This window comes from Bubalus bubalis, chromosome 5, assembly GCF_019923935.1.
Source record: "Bubalus bubalis isolate 160015118507 breed Murrah chromosome 5, NDDB_SH_1, whole genome shotgun sequence".
Lineage (NCBI taxonomy): Eukaryota > Metazoa > Chordata > Mammalia > Artiodactyla > Bovidae > Bubalus > Bubalus bubalis.
The window spans coordinates 59,253,007-59,270,387 of record NC_059161.1 but is presented as its reverse complement, the minus strand read 5'-3'; positions in this window follow the sequence as shown (position 1 = coordinate 59,270,387).

Here is a 17,381-nt window from a genome sequence, read left to right as displayed (position 1 = left end):
TAGCATGTCATCATCAAACACTTATTATTTAATATTTATTTAGCATTTTCATTTATTGAGTGACTTGGACATCAAAAGAGTTTTGAGAAGTTTACATACCATGTATTACTGTTTTTTCAAGGCAATATCTATTTCCAGCATATATTCTAATTTGTAACTGGAAGGTGTTTTACTGAAAACAGAGTTATTCACTGTGCTCCTTTTCTCTGTGTGTTACACAAGTTTCTCTGGAGTTCTGTGATTTAGAGGATTCTGGCCAAGGGCAAGCTGTGGCCTGTGCTTCTAGAACAAGTGGATTTTCTTCTTAGCTGGCTATGGAGTCTCTTCAAGTCTTCAGATGTCTAGCACTTGGCACCTGGAAGGCTGCAAGAAGGCAGCAGATGAAAGTATTTTTGTGTGTTTGTTACATGAAATGCAGTTTTAAGGTTTTGTTAACACTGAAACCAAGTAGTGCCCTGTGGAGCTCCCAAACATAGAGGCCTTTTTTGGTCCCCCATTTCTTGTAGAACATTACCATTGGCGGGGCTTTGTGAAAGAGGAGGCTGACAGCCCAGAGAGGACAGACCAAGAGACTAACTGATGATCACAGGGCAGGACAGGGTTACAGCAAGGGGAGCAGCCATGTACCTGACTTAGGACCCCCTCTGAGCACTCACCTGTGAGCTGCCTCATGGACAATGGACATCATTTGTACCAGTTTCTCTGGGTCGAGGCTCATGGGAATCCTGGGAATTGTACTTTCGACACTGTATCCATCAAAAAAAGGGCACCAGTCTGGCATAACTTGCATCTGTGAAATCTCTTTTTTGTCTTATTACAAAACCAATAGAACACATGTTTCTAAATTCATCATTTCTTTGGTATTTGAAAGCTACCAATTGACTTGTTATCCACAAAAATCTATTGGTGGATGGTTCTAATTCTATTTTTATTTCTATTTCAGAAAAAAATTTTCTTTAGAATATATGTACACACGTACATATATATGTGTGTTTATACATATGTGCGCATGTATTACATATTATTATTACACATGTATTACATATGTATTACACATACATGTGTACTTGCTCAATTGCTTTGTCATAGACAACTTTTGCAACCCCATGGACTGTAGCACACCAGTCTCCTCTGTCCATTTTCCAGGCAAAAATACTGGAGTGGGTTGCCATTTCCTCCTCCAGTGGATCTTCTCAACCCAAGGATCGAACCTATGTCTCTTGCATCTACTGCATTGGCAAGCCGATTCTTTACCACTAGCTCCACCTAGAAAGCCCACATACATATATACTAACTATATATTTGGTATTTCTGTTCTTCAAATGTTTCCCCAAGAAGCTTATGTTTATAATTATGGGAAGAAAGACTGAAACGTTCAGCAGTTCCTTTAGTGCCAGCTACAGAGACTCAACATTGACAAAGAACTGACTTCCTGGAGAGAAACCTACTTCCATCACTTGAGGATATCTGTACAAGAAAGAGAAAGAACCAAAGCATTAGCTATTAAATGTGAAGACTCCTTCTAAGGCCACTGAAATGTAAGCAATTGAGGTCAACCAAAGAAAATTTTGTAAATGTCCCCGTATGAATGAGACAGATTCTCTCCTGTTATCCTTGGGCAGAAAATTCAAAGAGGAAATATTGTGTTTCAGCTGCTTGTCAGTCATTCAACAGAATAACTTTGAATATTTACCATTTGCAAAACAATGTCCTATACTAGGTGCTAAGTCTTTTCCCTTGGATCAAAAATTTTGAACCGATAATCAGTAGTAGGAATAAAATTTGCATTAAAACAGAGCAAATTATCAGTAAGTGAAAATTATTTTGATCCCAGGAGAGTTTGATTTTCGTTTAAGGAAGCTTCCCTGAAGCTGCTACATAACTTTTTGTTTATATCATGGATGAAAAATCTCACCTGCCAGATCAGTAAACAAAGCATGTTGCCATCAAGCCAGCAGCCACTTCAACCAACCCCAGCTGTACACCCTGAGGGCATCCCGGGTGGAGACAGGCAGGGTACTGGTTCTAGATAGTGAAGATGCATATGGATAATTTCTGTACCTTCCTGTCAACTTTGTTCTAAACTTAAAACTGCTTTAAAAAAAAATTTAAACCTGTTAAATTTAATTACTGCCTCTTGTTAGGTATTATTTTTGTAATAGAGACCAATAAAAGTATTCCTGATGGTGTTCCCCCCTGGAAATGATAGATAAAATTAATTCATGCTTCCTTTCTAGAATATTGGGCTAAGCATCATTCAAATATGACCTCAGTTAAATTAATCCTTATAATACTACTATGAGATTAGTATTTCTATGCTTATTTTATCAACAAGGAATTTGAGACAAATAGAAGTGAAATATAATGGTAAAAAAATAAATAGATGTCTACCAATATCCATGATTTCCTTATACCCAAATATTTGGTTAGCCAAAAAGTTCATTTGGGTTTTTCTGTAAGATGGTATGGAAAATTCCTAACAAAGTTTTTTGCTAATCCAATAGGATTTCTGAGTTTTAGCTGGCCACCTAAAATAAGGACAATTCCTCCCACCTTCTTCCTTCACACTTAGCTATTGTCGTGTGCCTATGTTCTGGTCAATGGGGTATTGTCAACTGAAAAAACGCACAACCCAGAAGTTAAGGATTATGTTTTTTCAGTGAAAAATTTGAGGATGCAGCCTAAAAAACTGCTTCTCAAATACCTCTGACTAACTCCTCCAACGGAGAAGGCAATGGCAAGCCACTCCAGTACTCTTGCCTAGAAAATCCCATGGACGGAGGAGCCTGGTAAGCTGTAGTCATGGGTCGCAAAGAGTCAGATACGACTGAGCGACTTCACTTTCACTTTTCACTTTCGCACATTGGAGAAGGAAATGGCAACCCACTCCAGTGTTCTTGCCTGGAGAATCCCAGGAAAGGGGAAGCCTGGTGGGTTGCCGTCTATGGGGTCACACAGAGTCAGACACGACTGAAGCGACTTAGCAGCAGCAGCAACTCCTCCAAAGAGGTTCAGGGAGGAGCCAGGATATAACAGAAGTTTTGCAACAAAAACCAGGTCAAAGATTAGTGTTGATTAAAGAAAACCAGATATCTCAAGTTAATGAATTTAGCACTTTTTTGTCTGTGAGAAGATGCAAGAGTCTAGGCTCACTGAAATCATTCCTTAACTATCCAAGGCCAGTATCCTGTTTTTCTCCACCCTGAATCCCCTCAGGGTGACAGCTGGGGGTGGTTGCAGTGGCTAGTGACTTGATGAAAACATCCTTTATTTACTGATGTAGTGTGCAAAGTCGCTTCAGTCATGTCCGACTCTGTACAACCCCATGGACTGTAGCTTGCCAGGCTCCTTTGTCCATGGGATTCTCCAGGCAAGAATATTGGAGTAAGTTGCCATGCCCTCTTCCAGGGGATCTTCCCAACCCAAGGATCGAACCTGCATCTCTTTCATCTCCTGCATCGGCAGGTGGGTTCTTTACCAGTAGCACTATCTGGGAAACCCTAATGATATGGCAGACAATATTTTTCACCCACAATACAAATGAAAAGGTTATGTGGCAGCTTAAGGGAAGCCTCCATAAAAGACAACCACATTCTGCTTATGCTCTCTTCTTTGCTTTTTTTTTTTTTTCTATCTTGCTAGAAAGGCAGATAGAATGTATGAGGCCCTAGATGCCATCTTGAGCCACGAGGAGGAGGGCCACATTCTACGGATGGCAATATAATTGCTGAAGCCACAGTAAGGCTGAGCCTCCATATCATTCCCTTAAAACCCAAACCCAGAATTTGAGATGAGAGAGATGAGAGAAAAATAAAAAGTTATCTGCCACTGATCCTCTGGGTTAGAATCAAACCCAATATTAACTTACACAAGTATATTGCCCAAAGTAACACAGTTCGTGAGTGGCAGCTGGGATTCAAGCCTGAGTCGAGAGAACACAAGCATTGCCATGGTGTTACACTAAGCCTAGGAGTCAAGGAGGGCCCTGCAGCCTGCAATACCAGGTATTTAACATAGGTATACTTAGTCCTGGAACACAGTTGATTTTTTGTTTCCCATGAGTCTGTCTTTCTAATTATGTTTGACTCTGCCTAATATTAAATTGAGATCTATATCCCAAGCACATACACACAGTTTTTGGCAAAAGGAAGGACTCACGAAGGCCAGTTTGACCTTAAATTTTTGTTGCAGATGCTTGGACAAAGCACATCAAAGCTGTGAAAAATTAGATTTGCATAACAATGATTTCCATCTGTATTATTCATCTGCATGAAGGGCACTCTGCCTAAAGGGCTTGCTCTTTGACTGTGAGGGTCTATATCTGCATGTGAAAGCTGGGGGCCACATTCCAGTACCCCCATAATTCAAACAATAAAATCACTTAACATTTCTTTGACTCTTTAAAATAATTGGATTTTGGATTTCAGGTATTTGCAAAATGCCTCAGTTCTAAATCCAACATTGCAAATAAGATGATGTCCTTGAATGTGATGGCAGCAGGAAAGATAGAAAGAGATGATTATTTATAGATAATTTGACTTCACTGCACAAAAACCCTAGAGAACTAATTGAAAAGCTGTGAAATTCTTTAAGAGTTCATAAGATGGACAGACAGGATACAGTTACAAATACTGGTAGTTTCCTGCATAACAGATATAATTATATAACATGTTGGAAAAGTCTTACTCATGTTGGCAATCAAAAAACAAAACAAAACAAATTAACTTGAGTAAACTCAACAATAACTGATTTTTTAGGAAGAAAATTTCAAATTTTCTGAGAGTTTTAAAGGCTGATTTAAATGAATGAAAAGCCGTATCATGTCCTTTTATGGAACAATAAACAATATTGCAAAACTGTTGTCTTTTCCAAGTTAATTGGTGGGCTATATTATTCTGTATTGGAATTTTATAAATTAGCAAATAATTCTAAAGTTCATTTGGCAGCTAAGATAATTTTGAAAAATCAGGATAATGAAGGCTTTGTTGTTGTTTTGTTTCTCAGTCGTGTCCAACTCTTCGTGACCCCACGGACTGCGGCACGACAGTTTTAAATTTTAAAAATATATTGTAAAAATAATATCATCATATAGTGTGGTTATATAAAAGTATAGACATGTTAGGGGAAGCACGCTGATTGAAACCGCCCACCCTGGCCAGGCACCATAGTAACCATTTGCAAGAGTTGTTTTATGACAGGAGATCCTGATAAGGAATATGGAACTAATAAGCCACCACCAACCGGAAGAGTTCGGGAAAGGTCGAAAGGAGACAACATGCGTCCGTCCACTTCCCAGAATCTCTCTCGCTAGCATCCATCTTGGCTGAATGATGCGTGCACCACCAGGAAAGACTCTGAATTAGAATGATTGGCCAAAGACCACGCGGAAACTAATCCCATTACCATAAAACCCTAGACCGCAAGCCATGCGGCAGAGCAGTTCTCCTGGGTTCCCTTACCCTACTGCTCTCCACCCGGATGCCCTTTCCCAATAAAATCTCTTGCTTTGTCAGCACTTGTGTCTCCTCGGACAATTCATTTCCAAGTGTTAGACAAGAGCATAGTTTCGGGCCCTGGAAGGGGTCCCCCTTCCTGCAACAGACAGACCATCAGTATATGTAATAACACAATAAATAATAAACAGGTAATTTAAAAATTGAGAGACTAAGAGATTATTCAATACATGTGTTAGGATATTTATTATTTGAAAAAGTTAATTTTGAGAGCAGTCATACATCTTACACTAAGATCAGATCAGATCAGATCAGTTGCTCAGTCGTGTCTGACTCTTTGTGACCCCATGAATCGCAGCACGCCAGGCCTCCCTGTCCATCACCAACTCCCAAAGTTCACTCAGACTCACGTCCATCAAGTCAGTGATGCCATCCAGCCATCTCATCCTCTGTCGTCCCCTTCTCCTCCTGCCCCCAATCCCTCCCAGCATCAGAGTCTTTTCCAATGAGTCAACCCTTCACATGAGGTGGCCAAAGTACTGGATTTTCAGCTTTAGCATCATTCTTTCCAAAGAAATCCCAGGGCTGGTCTCCTTCAGAATGGACTGGTTGGATCTCCTTGCAGTCCAAGGGACTCTCAAGAGTCTTTTCCAACACCACAGTTCAAAAGCATCAATTCTTCAGCACTCAGCCTTCTTCACAGTCCAACTCTCACATTCATACATGACCACAGGAAAAACCATAGCCTTGACTAGACGAACCTTTGTTGGCAAAGTAATGTCTCTGCTTTTGAATATGCTATCTAGGTTGGTCATAATTTTCCTTCCAAAGAGTAAGTGTCTTTTAATTTCATGGCTGCAGTCACCATCTGTAGTGATTTTGGAGCCCAGAAAAATAAAGTCTGACACTGTTTCCACTGTTTCCCTATCTATTTCCCATGAAGTGATGGGACCAGATGCCATGATCTTCGTTTTCTGAATGTTGAGCTTTAAGCCAACTTTTTCACTCTCCACTTTCACTTTCATCGAGAGGCTTTTGAGTTCCTCGTCACTTTCTGCCATAAGGGTGGTATCATCTGCATATCTGAGGTTATTGATATTTCTCCTGGCAATCTTGATTCCAGCTTGTGTTTCTTCCAGTCCAGCGTTTCTCATGATGTACTCTGCATAGAAGTTAAATAAACAGGGTGACAATATACAGCCTTGACGAACTCCTTTTCCTATTTGGAACCAGTTTGTTGTTCCATGTCCAGTTCTAACTGTTGCTTCCTGACTTGCATACAAATTTCTCAAGAGGCAGGTCAGGTGGTCTGGTATTCCCATCTCTTTCAGAATTTTCCACAGTTTCTTGTGATCCACACAGTCAAAGGCTTTGGCATAGTCAATAAAGCAGAAATAGATGTTTTTCTGGAACTCTCTTGCTTTTCTATGATCCAGAGGATGTTGGCAATTTGATCTCTGGTTCTTCTGCCTTTTCTAAAACCAGCTTGAATATCAGGAAGTTCACAGTTCTCGTATTGCTGAAGCCTGGCTTGGAGAATTTTGAGCATTACTTTACTAGTGTGTGAGATGAGTGCAATTGTGCAGTAGTTTGAGCATTCTTTGGCATTGCCTTTCTTTGGGATTGGAATGAAAACTGACCTTTTCCAGTCCTGTGGCCACTGCTGAGTTTTCCAAATTTGCTGGCATATTGAGTGCAGCACTTTCACAACATCATCTTTCAGGATTTGGAATAGCTCAACTGGAATTCCATCACCTCCTCTAGCTTTGTTCATAGTGATGCTTTCTAAGGCCCACTTGACTTCACATTCCAGGATGTCTGGCTCTAGGTCAGTGATCACACCATCGTAATTATCTGGGTCGTGAAGATCTTTTTTGTACAGTTCTTCTGTGTATTCTTGCCATCTCTTCTTAATATCTTCTGCTTCTGTTAGGTCCATACTATTTCTGTCCTTTATTGAGCTCATCTTTGCATGAAATGTTCCTTTGGTATCTCTGATTTTCTTGAAGAGATCCCTAGTCTTTCCCATTCTGTTGTTTTCCTCTATTTCTTTGCATTGATTGCTGAAGAAGGCTTTCTTATCTCTTCTTGCTATTCTTTGGAATTCTGCATTCAGATGTTTATATCTTTCCTTTTCTCCTTTGCTTTTCACTTCTGTTCTTTTCACAGCTATTTGTAAGGCCTCCCCAGACAGCCATTTTGCTTTTTTGCATTTCTTTTCCATGGGGATGGTCTTGATCCTTGTCTCCGGTACAATGTCACAAACCTTATTCCATAGTTCATCAGGCACTCTATCTATCAGATCTAGGCCCTTAAATCTATTTCTCACTTCTGCTGTATAATCATAAGGGATTTGATTTAGATCATACCTGAATGGTCTAGTGGTTTTCCCTACTTTCTTCAATTTAAGTCTGAATTTGGCAATAAGGAGTTCATGGTCTGAGCCACAGTCATCTCCTGGTCTTGTTTTTGCTGACTGTATAGTATATTACACTAAGATATATTATGTTAAATTCTGGGTGTACCAAAAATTAGGTGTCAATAAAATAGGTGAATAGATGCCAAATGTCTGGATGGGGATGAATTTCCAAGCATAAAAGCAGTAAAAGAAATAAGAAAAGGTGAGTAGATTTGACTCTATACAAATACATGACTCTTCTGTGTCAAAACATACAGAGTAAAATTTAAAGCCAGTTCAAGGATACCAGCATAGAGAGCCCAGTGGACCCACTCTCCAATGAATCAAGCATAATTGGTGAAAACCATTTAACATCTCTGGCAATTTTCCTGAAAACATACAGCAAGTGAGGAAACATTTATTTAAGAAAATCTTCTAAACTCAGTAAGAACAGTCAGAGTCTGTGGCATTTGAAACCTGATCTGCTCTCTCTCTCCCTCTTTCTGTCTCTCTTTCTTCTTTTACCTTCAGTTTGATGGAAGCTTCACTCCAGGCAGATACGGCTCCAAATGAAGGACCTTAACTCCCCTCAGCTCCCAATCCAGAAGTTTGGTATTCTCCTAAGAGGAGTAAGTTGCTGGCATTTCTCTTTCCCTTCATCCTTGAGATGAAGAGACCAAATTCTCAGAGAGGTTGAGGGCTATCTTCCTCACCCATCCTCTACTCAAAGGATGCAGGCTCCATCTCAGATGTGCCAAGTGGAGACTCCTGGGGCCCAATTGCCCTTACTTCAGTTTACTCATATTTGCAAGGATACTAGCTCAGTTGGTAAAAAATCCACCTGCAGTGCAGGCAACCCCAGTTCAATTTCTGGGTCAGGAAGATCCCCTGGAGGAGGGATAGGCTACCCACTCCAGTATTCTTGGGCTTCCCTTGTGGCTCAGCTGGTAACAGAATCCACCTGCAATGTGGGAGACCTGGATTCAATCCCTGGGTTGGGAAGATCCCCTGGAGAAGGGAAAGGCTACCCACTCCAGTATTCTGGCCTAGAGAATTCCATGGACTGTATAGTTCATGGGGTCACAAAGAGTTGGACACGACTGGGTGACTTTCACTTTCACGACAGGAGAGGAAGTCATCAAGACCATTGAATGCCATTCCACCCAATGCCCAGAATAGTGGCTCAGAAATTTTACCAAGGGAAATAGGCAGTACACAGAGCTTTGAAGCTCCCCCTGCAAGAATTGATTTTATTTCAAATAAGATGAATCTAAATCCCCCTAAAATTGAATTTATGATTAACCTGTCTAGACTCTTAACAAAAGCCAGTGGAGATTTTCTCTGGAAGTTTGCATCTTTTCCCTAGGCCACTATACATTTTCAAAAATAATACTTCAAGGAGGCTAGGCATCTCAGTCCAAAATGGTTAAGCATTCTTATTTCTTAGGCCTAGATTTCTAAATTCCTTCATTAAATGAGGAAAGAGCTGGTTTCAGGTCTGAAGTTGGGAAAGTGAACATTAGTTTGAAATATCTTTCCCTGTGAGAAAATCAGAAAGTGGTCCATGTGAGAAGGTCACTGAAGCCTGCTTAGAGGAGCTTCCACCAGTTGAATTGGGAAATTTGAGCATGACAATGAAATGTAGTCCATTGAATAAGATAATCAAGAATCCAAGTTGATATTGAAAAATACAAATAAGAAAGTGGAAAGGAAGCTTTATTTTTGGGGGGTTCATTTGTATTCTATCAACAAGTATAATAATTCTATGCATTATTGCCAGATGAAGCATTCAGAAGCAATGACAGAATTAGAAAATTAGCATTTTGCAACATCACGAGTATAATTGATTTGGGCGAGAATCATCAATGGATATTAACAATGCTAACACTATTTAAGTTTGTTGGGTAATCATATAGTTAGTCTCAGAGCATCTTCCCACAGATATAAGTCTTGTTTAATTAGAAGGTTAAAAGGCGTACCTTTAGACGAGAGAAATTTGGCAAGCACTGCCTTAACTACGTTAGCATCACTAAAATGACCAACTGAAATCACGCGCCTCTTGATGAAAGACACAGATCACTTATGTCACATTCCTGCTGAAAACGCATAACCTGAAACCAACTAGGGGGAACAACCAGACAAAGGCAAATTGAGGAACATTCAACGACACAATTAGACTGTACCCCCCTGTGAATTCTGCTTCCTTCTCATCTCTCCCATTCAATAAATCATCTTGTTTTGTTCATTTCACCTCCTAAATATCACTAGAATTCATCCATTTCTCTCCATTTTCTCAGTTACATCATGTCACCTAATTGCTAAAACAGTTGCTGACTCTGTTCCTCTTGAATCCATGCTTCACAGGTTAGCCTGAGTGATCTGTCTACAGTATAAATCTGATCATGCCACTTTCCTGCTAAAAAGGTTCCTGTGGCTATTAGAATAAATGCAGACCTTTCAATCTGTTTAACAAAGCCCGTCTTGATCTGGCTTCTGCTACTTCCTCCAGCTGTATTCCTGATCCTCCCCGGTTGCCAGTACCCCAGTCTTCTGATTTCCTGCTTCCCTCAATTTTCAGGCTGAGATCTGTTCTGCCTTGTGCAGGCTTTTATCTGTGTCTAGAATGTTTTTCTCTTTCTACGCTTCCTACACTGCTATTATCTTTCTGAAACAAAATCTCTTTCCTACTCAAGCCTTAGCTTTGGCGGGCTTTATTCTAAGAAGATTTTCATTACCCTACCACCCTCCCCTCACCCCAGGTCTAAGGTAGGTGTTCCTTCTGTGTGAATCTGACCTATTTCATACTGCTTGTTTCAGTCCTTAGTGTATCAAGTTCTAATTTCTTCATTAAAACCTAGCTTCTCTAATATTTCATAAGCCACTGCCAGATTTTGTGTGTGTGTTTGTGTATGGTGGTAAGCAAGATGTGATGGTTAATTTTATGTGTCAACTGGGTTAGTAGGTGCCCAAATGTTTTCTTAAATGTTACTCTGGATGTGTCTCTGAGGGTGTTTCTGGCTACAACTACATTTAAATGGGTAGACTGAGTAAAGCAGGTTGTCTGTCCTCTCCAAGGTGGGTGAACCTCTTTCAATCTGTTAGAGACCTGAATAGAACAAAAGGCAGAATACGTGAAAATTCATTCTCTCTGCTTGACTCTCTTTGAGCTGGAATGTCAGTCTTTTCCTGCACTTGGGCTGGAACTTAGACCATTGACTCTCTTGGATCTCAGGCTTGTCAATTACAGAACTTGGGACTTCTCAGCCTCCATAACGGTGTGAGCCAGTTCCTTACAATACACCTCTTTCTTTATATATACACATATCCTATTTCTGTTTCTCTGGAGAACCCAGACTAATGGAGGGGATATTGACAGCATGGGTTCTGGCCTTCCCTAGTGGCTTAGATGGTGAAGAATCTGCCTGCCAATGTAAGAGACACAGAGTCAACCCCTGGGTTGGGAAGATCCCCTGGAAAAGGGAATGGCTATCCTCTCCAGTGTTCTTGCCTGGAGAATCCCATGGACAAAGAAGCATGGTAGGCTACAGTCCATGGGGTCACAAACAGCTGGACATACTGAGTGACTAACACTTTCACATTTTCTGCCCCAATACGACTAAAAAACATCTATCAAGGACTACTGGGGAGATAAAAATCCCAGAACTTCAGAACACCAAACTGTCCTCCTCATGAGGAAAATTAATAATTAATTTAAATTTTAATTTAATTTAGAATTAGTCCAACATGCACAAAGCAGAGAGAATACTACAACAAAGACACATTTTTAAAAAGTTAATGTGTGCTTTCAGTTGCTTTAGTAGAAAATTTCCTATTCATTCTTCTGCTAATAAGCAAACACCAATGAAACATGAAGTAATTACATTATAACAGTCTGCTTTGTTATAGCAGCTTACTTTCCATGCACATGACTGAATTTTATTCTCATGTATTAAAAAAAAAATAACACATTCACCAAAGGACTGGATTAAGAAATACTTTGAAGTCATTATACTGGAAAGAACGTGAAAGTCATAAACGATATTTCTTTTCAAAATAATATTAACTCAGGTTTTTCGAGTTTACTTTCCCACTAATTAATGAGGGTTTAAAAAAAAAAATGTTTGCCAGCATCCAGAGGCTGCAGGAGGTTCTTTCGATGACTCATTTCCTGTACCTTAAATGCTCCGAAGAGGTTATTCGAATTTATAATATTTTACTCATAGAAAAGTCAGTGCAGCAATTTATTCAGGGACTGGTGTCACTTTGCCCACACGTCTCCTGCATTTTTAGAAACAGGTTGTCCTCTATGAAGAGTGGTTTAAGAGGAAAACACCCTCACCAGCCCATGACTAAGCCTGAGCGCATTTCAAACTTCTTTCGTAAATGAACAAGTCAAGTTGGTTTACTCATCAAAGTATGATCGACTCTATCCAACACCTTGTTCTGATAGTTTGCGGTTCATTGGCCATGGATTTGACAAGGATGACTGGATGCACTTCATTAAAATGATTAATGTGCATGGGTCCGGGCACAGTCAGGGAACTGCTGGTCCCACCCCTCAGCTGCTGCGCGTGAAGCCTTGGTCACAGGCAATCAATACATGCCCGATAATTCTCTTGTGGGTCAAGGACTACAGAAAGAGAACCTGTCTTTGAGACTGATGAAAATAAGAAGAGTGATTGCCCGAACCCACAGTTTTTGGCTGAGTGTTTCCTGGAACAAAACCTTAATTATAACTCAGATCCGTTCCCTTCAATGACCCAAACTAGGGTGACTGGTTACCGCAGTGTTGACTAACTTCTCTGAATCTTGTCATTCTAATTGTGGAAGAAGGGCAGGAGATTTTCTGCACCTCCTTCACATTCTTTCCTCTTCTTTGGCTTCATTTATGAAACCACTCAATACTCCTGTGATGGCTGATTTTGTGTGTCCACTTGGCTAAGCTATTGTGCCCAAGGGTTTGGTCAAACACTAGTCTAGATGTTGCTGTGAAAATATTTTCAGACATGAGTAACATTTACAATTAGTTGACCTTAAGTAAAAGAAGTTACCTTCCATAATGTAGGTTGATCTCATCCCATCAGATGAAGGCTGTAAAAACAAAAACAAGTCTTTTGGAGAAGAAATACAGCCTTAACACTGGTAATGGAAATCCTGTGTGAGTTTTCAGGTTGCCAGTTTGCCCATATGGATTTCATGCTAGTCAGCCCCCATAATTGGGTGGGTCAATTCCTTGAAATAAATCTCTTGTCTTAAAATAAAGATACATAAATGATAGGTAGATTTTTTATATGTATGTGTGTGTGTTTGTGTCTGCCATATATATCATCCATCCATTGTGTGTAATCAGTTGCTAAGTCATGACCAGCTCTTTTGTGACCCCATGGATTACAGCCCACCAGGCTCCTCTGTTCATGGGATTTTTCAGGCAGGAATACTGGAGTGGGTTGCCATTTCCTCCTTCAGGGGGTTGTCCCAACCCAGGGATTGAAACTTCATCTCTTGTGTCTTCTGCATTGGTAGGTGTATCTATCTGTCTATTATCTAACATCTGTCTTTATGTCATCTATCTCTTTCTGTCTCTTTATCTGTCTTGTTGGTTCTGTGTCTCTGGAGAACCCTGACCAATTACAACTCATTAAAAGTTTTTTCCCTCTCTTTTTCTTTTTTAATACTATCTGTGTCTGTATGACCCCCTCTCCCCAAATAAGAATGACCTTTGCCTTTGTGACCAAAGTTCTACCTTGAAAACAAGCTATTTCTTTATTCATTTGAACACTGTTTCGATTTACTTACATACCTTAGACTCATTGGAGTGTGACTGGGAGGACAGTCACATTCGATTGATTTTCTCCCCACCTATCCTTGTCCTATCATCTCACTATTTCACAGCATCAACCTAAACATATATATTAATACAGTGTGTCTGATTCATCCCTTAGGAGAATGATATTGAGCTTATAAAGTTCTTAATAAAGAGAGTAAGAAAAGTATATAAACAATGCTAGAGTTTACAAGCTGTAAGAGAGTAAAGCTCATATGCATTTACGGGTATGAGAGAGCTGAAGAATGACAGTATTTAAGCAGTGAGAACAGGAGGAGGAGATCCGTCCTTCTGATGTTATATAAGCTGGTCTGTGGGCTTCTCAGTGGCCCTGGTAGTCAAGAACCTACCTGCCAATGCAGGACACCTGAGACATGGGTTCACTCCCTGTCTCAGGTTCCTGAGACGTGGGCTCCTTCCCACAGGTTGGGAAGATAGATCCCCTGTAGGAGGGCATGGAAACCTATTCCAGTATTTTTGACTGGACAGAGGAGCCTGGTGGGCTACAGTCCATGGGGTTGCAAAGAGTTGGACATGACTGAAGTGACCGAGCGTACATACACAAGTTACTCTTGTAAGTACGTAAAGATTATATATGATAAAATAGAACAGAAGTGGTAATACTTTTCCTTGTTAATTTTTTATTTTCCTGAGACTTTTATTAATTTACTTTTATTTCATTTTTGTTTATTTTATTGATGTATAATTGCTGTAGTATATTATATAAATTATAGGTATACATAGTGATTCACAAGTTTTAAAGGTTATACTCTTATTTTTAGCTATAAAATATTGTATATATTCTCTGTGTTACACAAGATATCTTTTAGTTTATTTTATACATAAGTTTGTACCTCTTAATCCCCTACCCTTATTTTGCCCCTCCCCTCTCTCCTCTTCCCACTGGTAACCACCAGTTCTCTATATCTGTGTCTATTCTTTTTTTATATATTCACTTGTTCGTTGTATTTTTTAGATTCCACATATAAGTGATATCCTACAGCATTTGTCTTACTTCACTTAGCATAATACCCTCCATGATCATCCATGTTGCTGTAAATGGCAAAACTTCATTGTTTTTTATGGCTGAGTAGTGTTCAATTGTGTATATGTATATACACAATGGAATACTTTATATATATGTGTGTGCCACATCTTTTTTATCCATCAGTGAATGGACACTTAGGGTTGCTTCTATATCTTAGCTATTGTAAATAGTGCTACTATGAACTTTGGAGCTGCTCATATCTTTTCAAATTAGAGTTTTCATTTTGCGGGAATAAATAACCAGGCATGGAATAGGAATTACTTTTTTTTTTTTTTTCCCTTTCCTGAAACTTCTAAAACGGTTATTTTTTCAATATTTCTAAATAAATTGCTTTGGTCTCAAGACAACTCCGTGAAGTCAAGCCATGAGTTTTTGAAGTGAAGAACTTATGTGAAAACATGTTCAGAAATCTGTTGTATTAACAAGAAAGACATGTCAATACTAAGCCTGAGAGTAAATCTGTCTTAGTTGTTAGTTTCTTAGTTGTTCTTCTGGTCTCAGTTACAAGACAAGGGATATTAGTCACACAAATATGTAACCTCCTTGTTTTCAGTTTTTGCACACACTACTCTTTCCCAGAAACATTTTCCCTGAATAGGGCTAATTTTGAAGAGTGCATTTGAAGGTGGAAATGGACATTTTTTTTTCATTCTGGAAGCGTTTATTATAAACACACGTTGGTACAGCAAATGGCTGACGTTCAAGGAGCAAGCACTTGCCTGTATCACTTTTGCCTTTCTTTATGTTCTGTTTGAAGCAGAATGCAGTGCTTATTGAAAGCACAAACTCAGTAAGCGAGCACTTCCATGATGTCCTTAGGAGCCGGCTTTGTACAGGGTACAGAGAGGCTAAGAGATGAAGAAGGCCCTGGACAGCCAAGCACCTAGTGTCAGCGGAAGTCCCCGCTTGGCTTTTTTTGTCCATTCATCAGTAAATAATCAGCTTCTGGGATTTTCTTTTAAGACATTTACTAGACTTTGCTGGTTGAATTGGTGTCATATAGACCCAGTTTAATTTCTTAAAAATGGTAGCATCAGGGCAGCCAAGTATATTTGTGATGATGAGCTTGAAATTTTTTTTTAATGTCTTAAAAACTATACTGGCCAACAGTCTAACAGTAAGTTAGCTTGTGATGCTTGTGCCTTCAACTTAAAAAAGTTTATGGTGCTTCTATTTATTCCTGTCAATTTTAAGAGTTAATGCAACTTCTTGAAAAATCATTTAAGGGCAACACAGTAAAACATGGGTATGTCTCATGGCCGAAACGTGAGATTTGCTCATATACAAAATCAAAATGGATCATAAAACAGCCACTGAAACCTTTTGCCAATTGTCTGTAAAAGGAGACCCCCAATGACCTACAGCAGGAATATAGATGCAAAGCTGTACTTTGCCTCGTGCCCTGGGGAGGTTTTTGGCTTTAAGAGTTTGTCTCCTTGCTGCCAAACACTAAAGCCAAGTGCATTGCTAAAGCTTTAGACACATTTTCATCAATAAAATTTCTTATAAAACAGATCCTGCAAATGCTGAACTTATCTGCCAAATAACCAATTAATTATTTTACATTCTCGTTGAACAATGAAATAATTTATGATAGGTACAGGTTTTACCATCACAAATTAGTGTTCTGGAAACCACAAGGCCTAGCTTTCAATTAGCAGAAAGTATCACAATTAAGGATGAAAAGAGGTAATTCTGTGTGTTGGAAATTCTCCCCATAGGGAAATAAAACTCCTGAGGAACAATGACCCAACTAATTTGAGAGAGTTGGGTTTTCAGAAAAACAGATCCTTGTTAAAGGGAAAAGTTCAAACACTGCTCAGATACATAGACGTCTCAGTTTTTCCCTCTCTAAAGCACCTCCCCCCACCCCCACCCCCCGCCTTTTTTTTTTCATAAGTTGCAGGTATAGAATTTGGACCATACTTGCCCACCATGCATTAGTGTGTGTTAATCCCAGTTCAGACATTGTCTGTGAGTTCATACTATCATTGAAAGTCATAATTTCCTGCATTGGGTCAGTGGGGAATGGTGCTTCCAATTCCCTGAATTTTCCAGAAAAGAGGAAAATCTGGGCTGAAATAGCTCTCATATAGTTGATCTTGTTTCTCAAGTTCAGGCCAGATCTGGCATAGAAGGAGAGGCCCTGTAGGAGAGCGTGTTCTAGATTCCAGATGGTTGATTTGGATCTTAATGCAAGCCATTTGCAGAAAATGATGTCAAACTGAATGGGCCACGTAATTAAGTGCCGTATTTGTTTACCTAACCAGGGTGAAATCAACAACCTCCAGGGAAATGTAAGAAGTAGGCAGTTGGGGCGTTGAACAAGGGCGTGTCTTTCAGTTTACAGGCCAGAGAAGAGAGGGACTGGAAGAATCTTCATTCCTGGAAGAAATTCTTGAACCTTCTGCCATCCATGGGTGGTTAAGCAGAAGGAGATGGGGGGAAAATGCCCCAAAGAAAAATCTCTCTTAAATTCATTTCAAATTATGTAATTGAATGAATCTTGAATTTGAGAAGCTTGATTTATCTTCTTGAGAATCTCAGTATACCTAATAGTGTCTGTGGTGTCTTGACTTTCAAAACTCAAACAACTTCTGGAAGTGAACTGATTGCAGGAAGGGGGACTTTTTCTAGGGGCTGAGAGTGGGCTCTTGT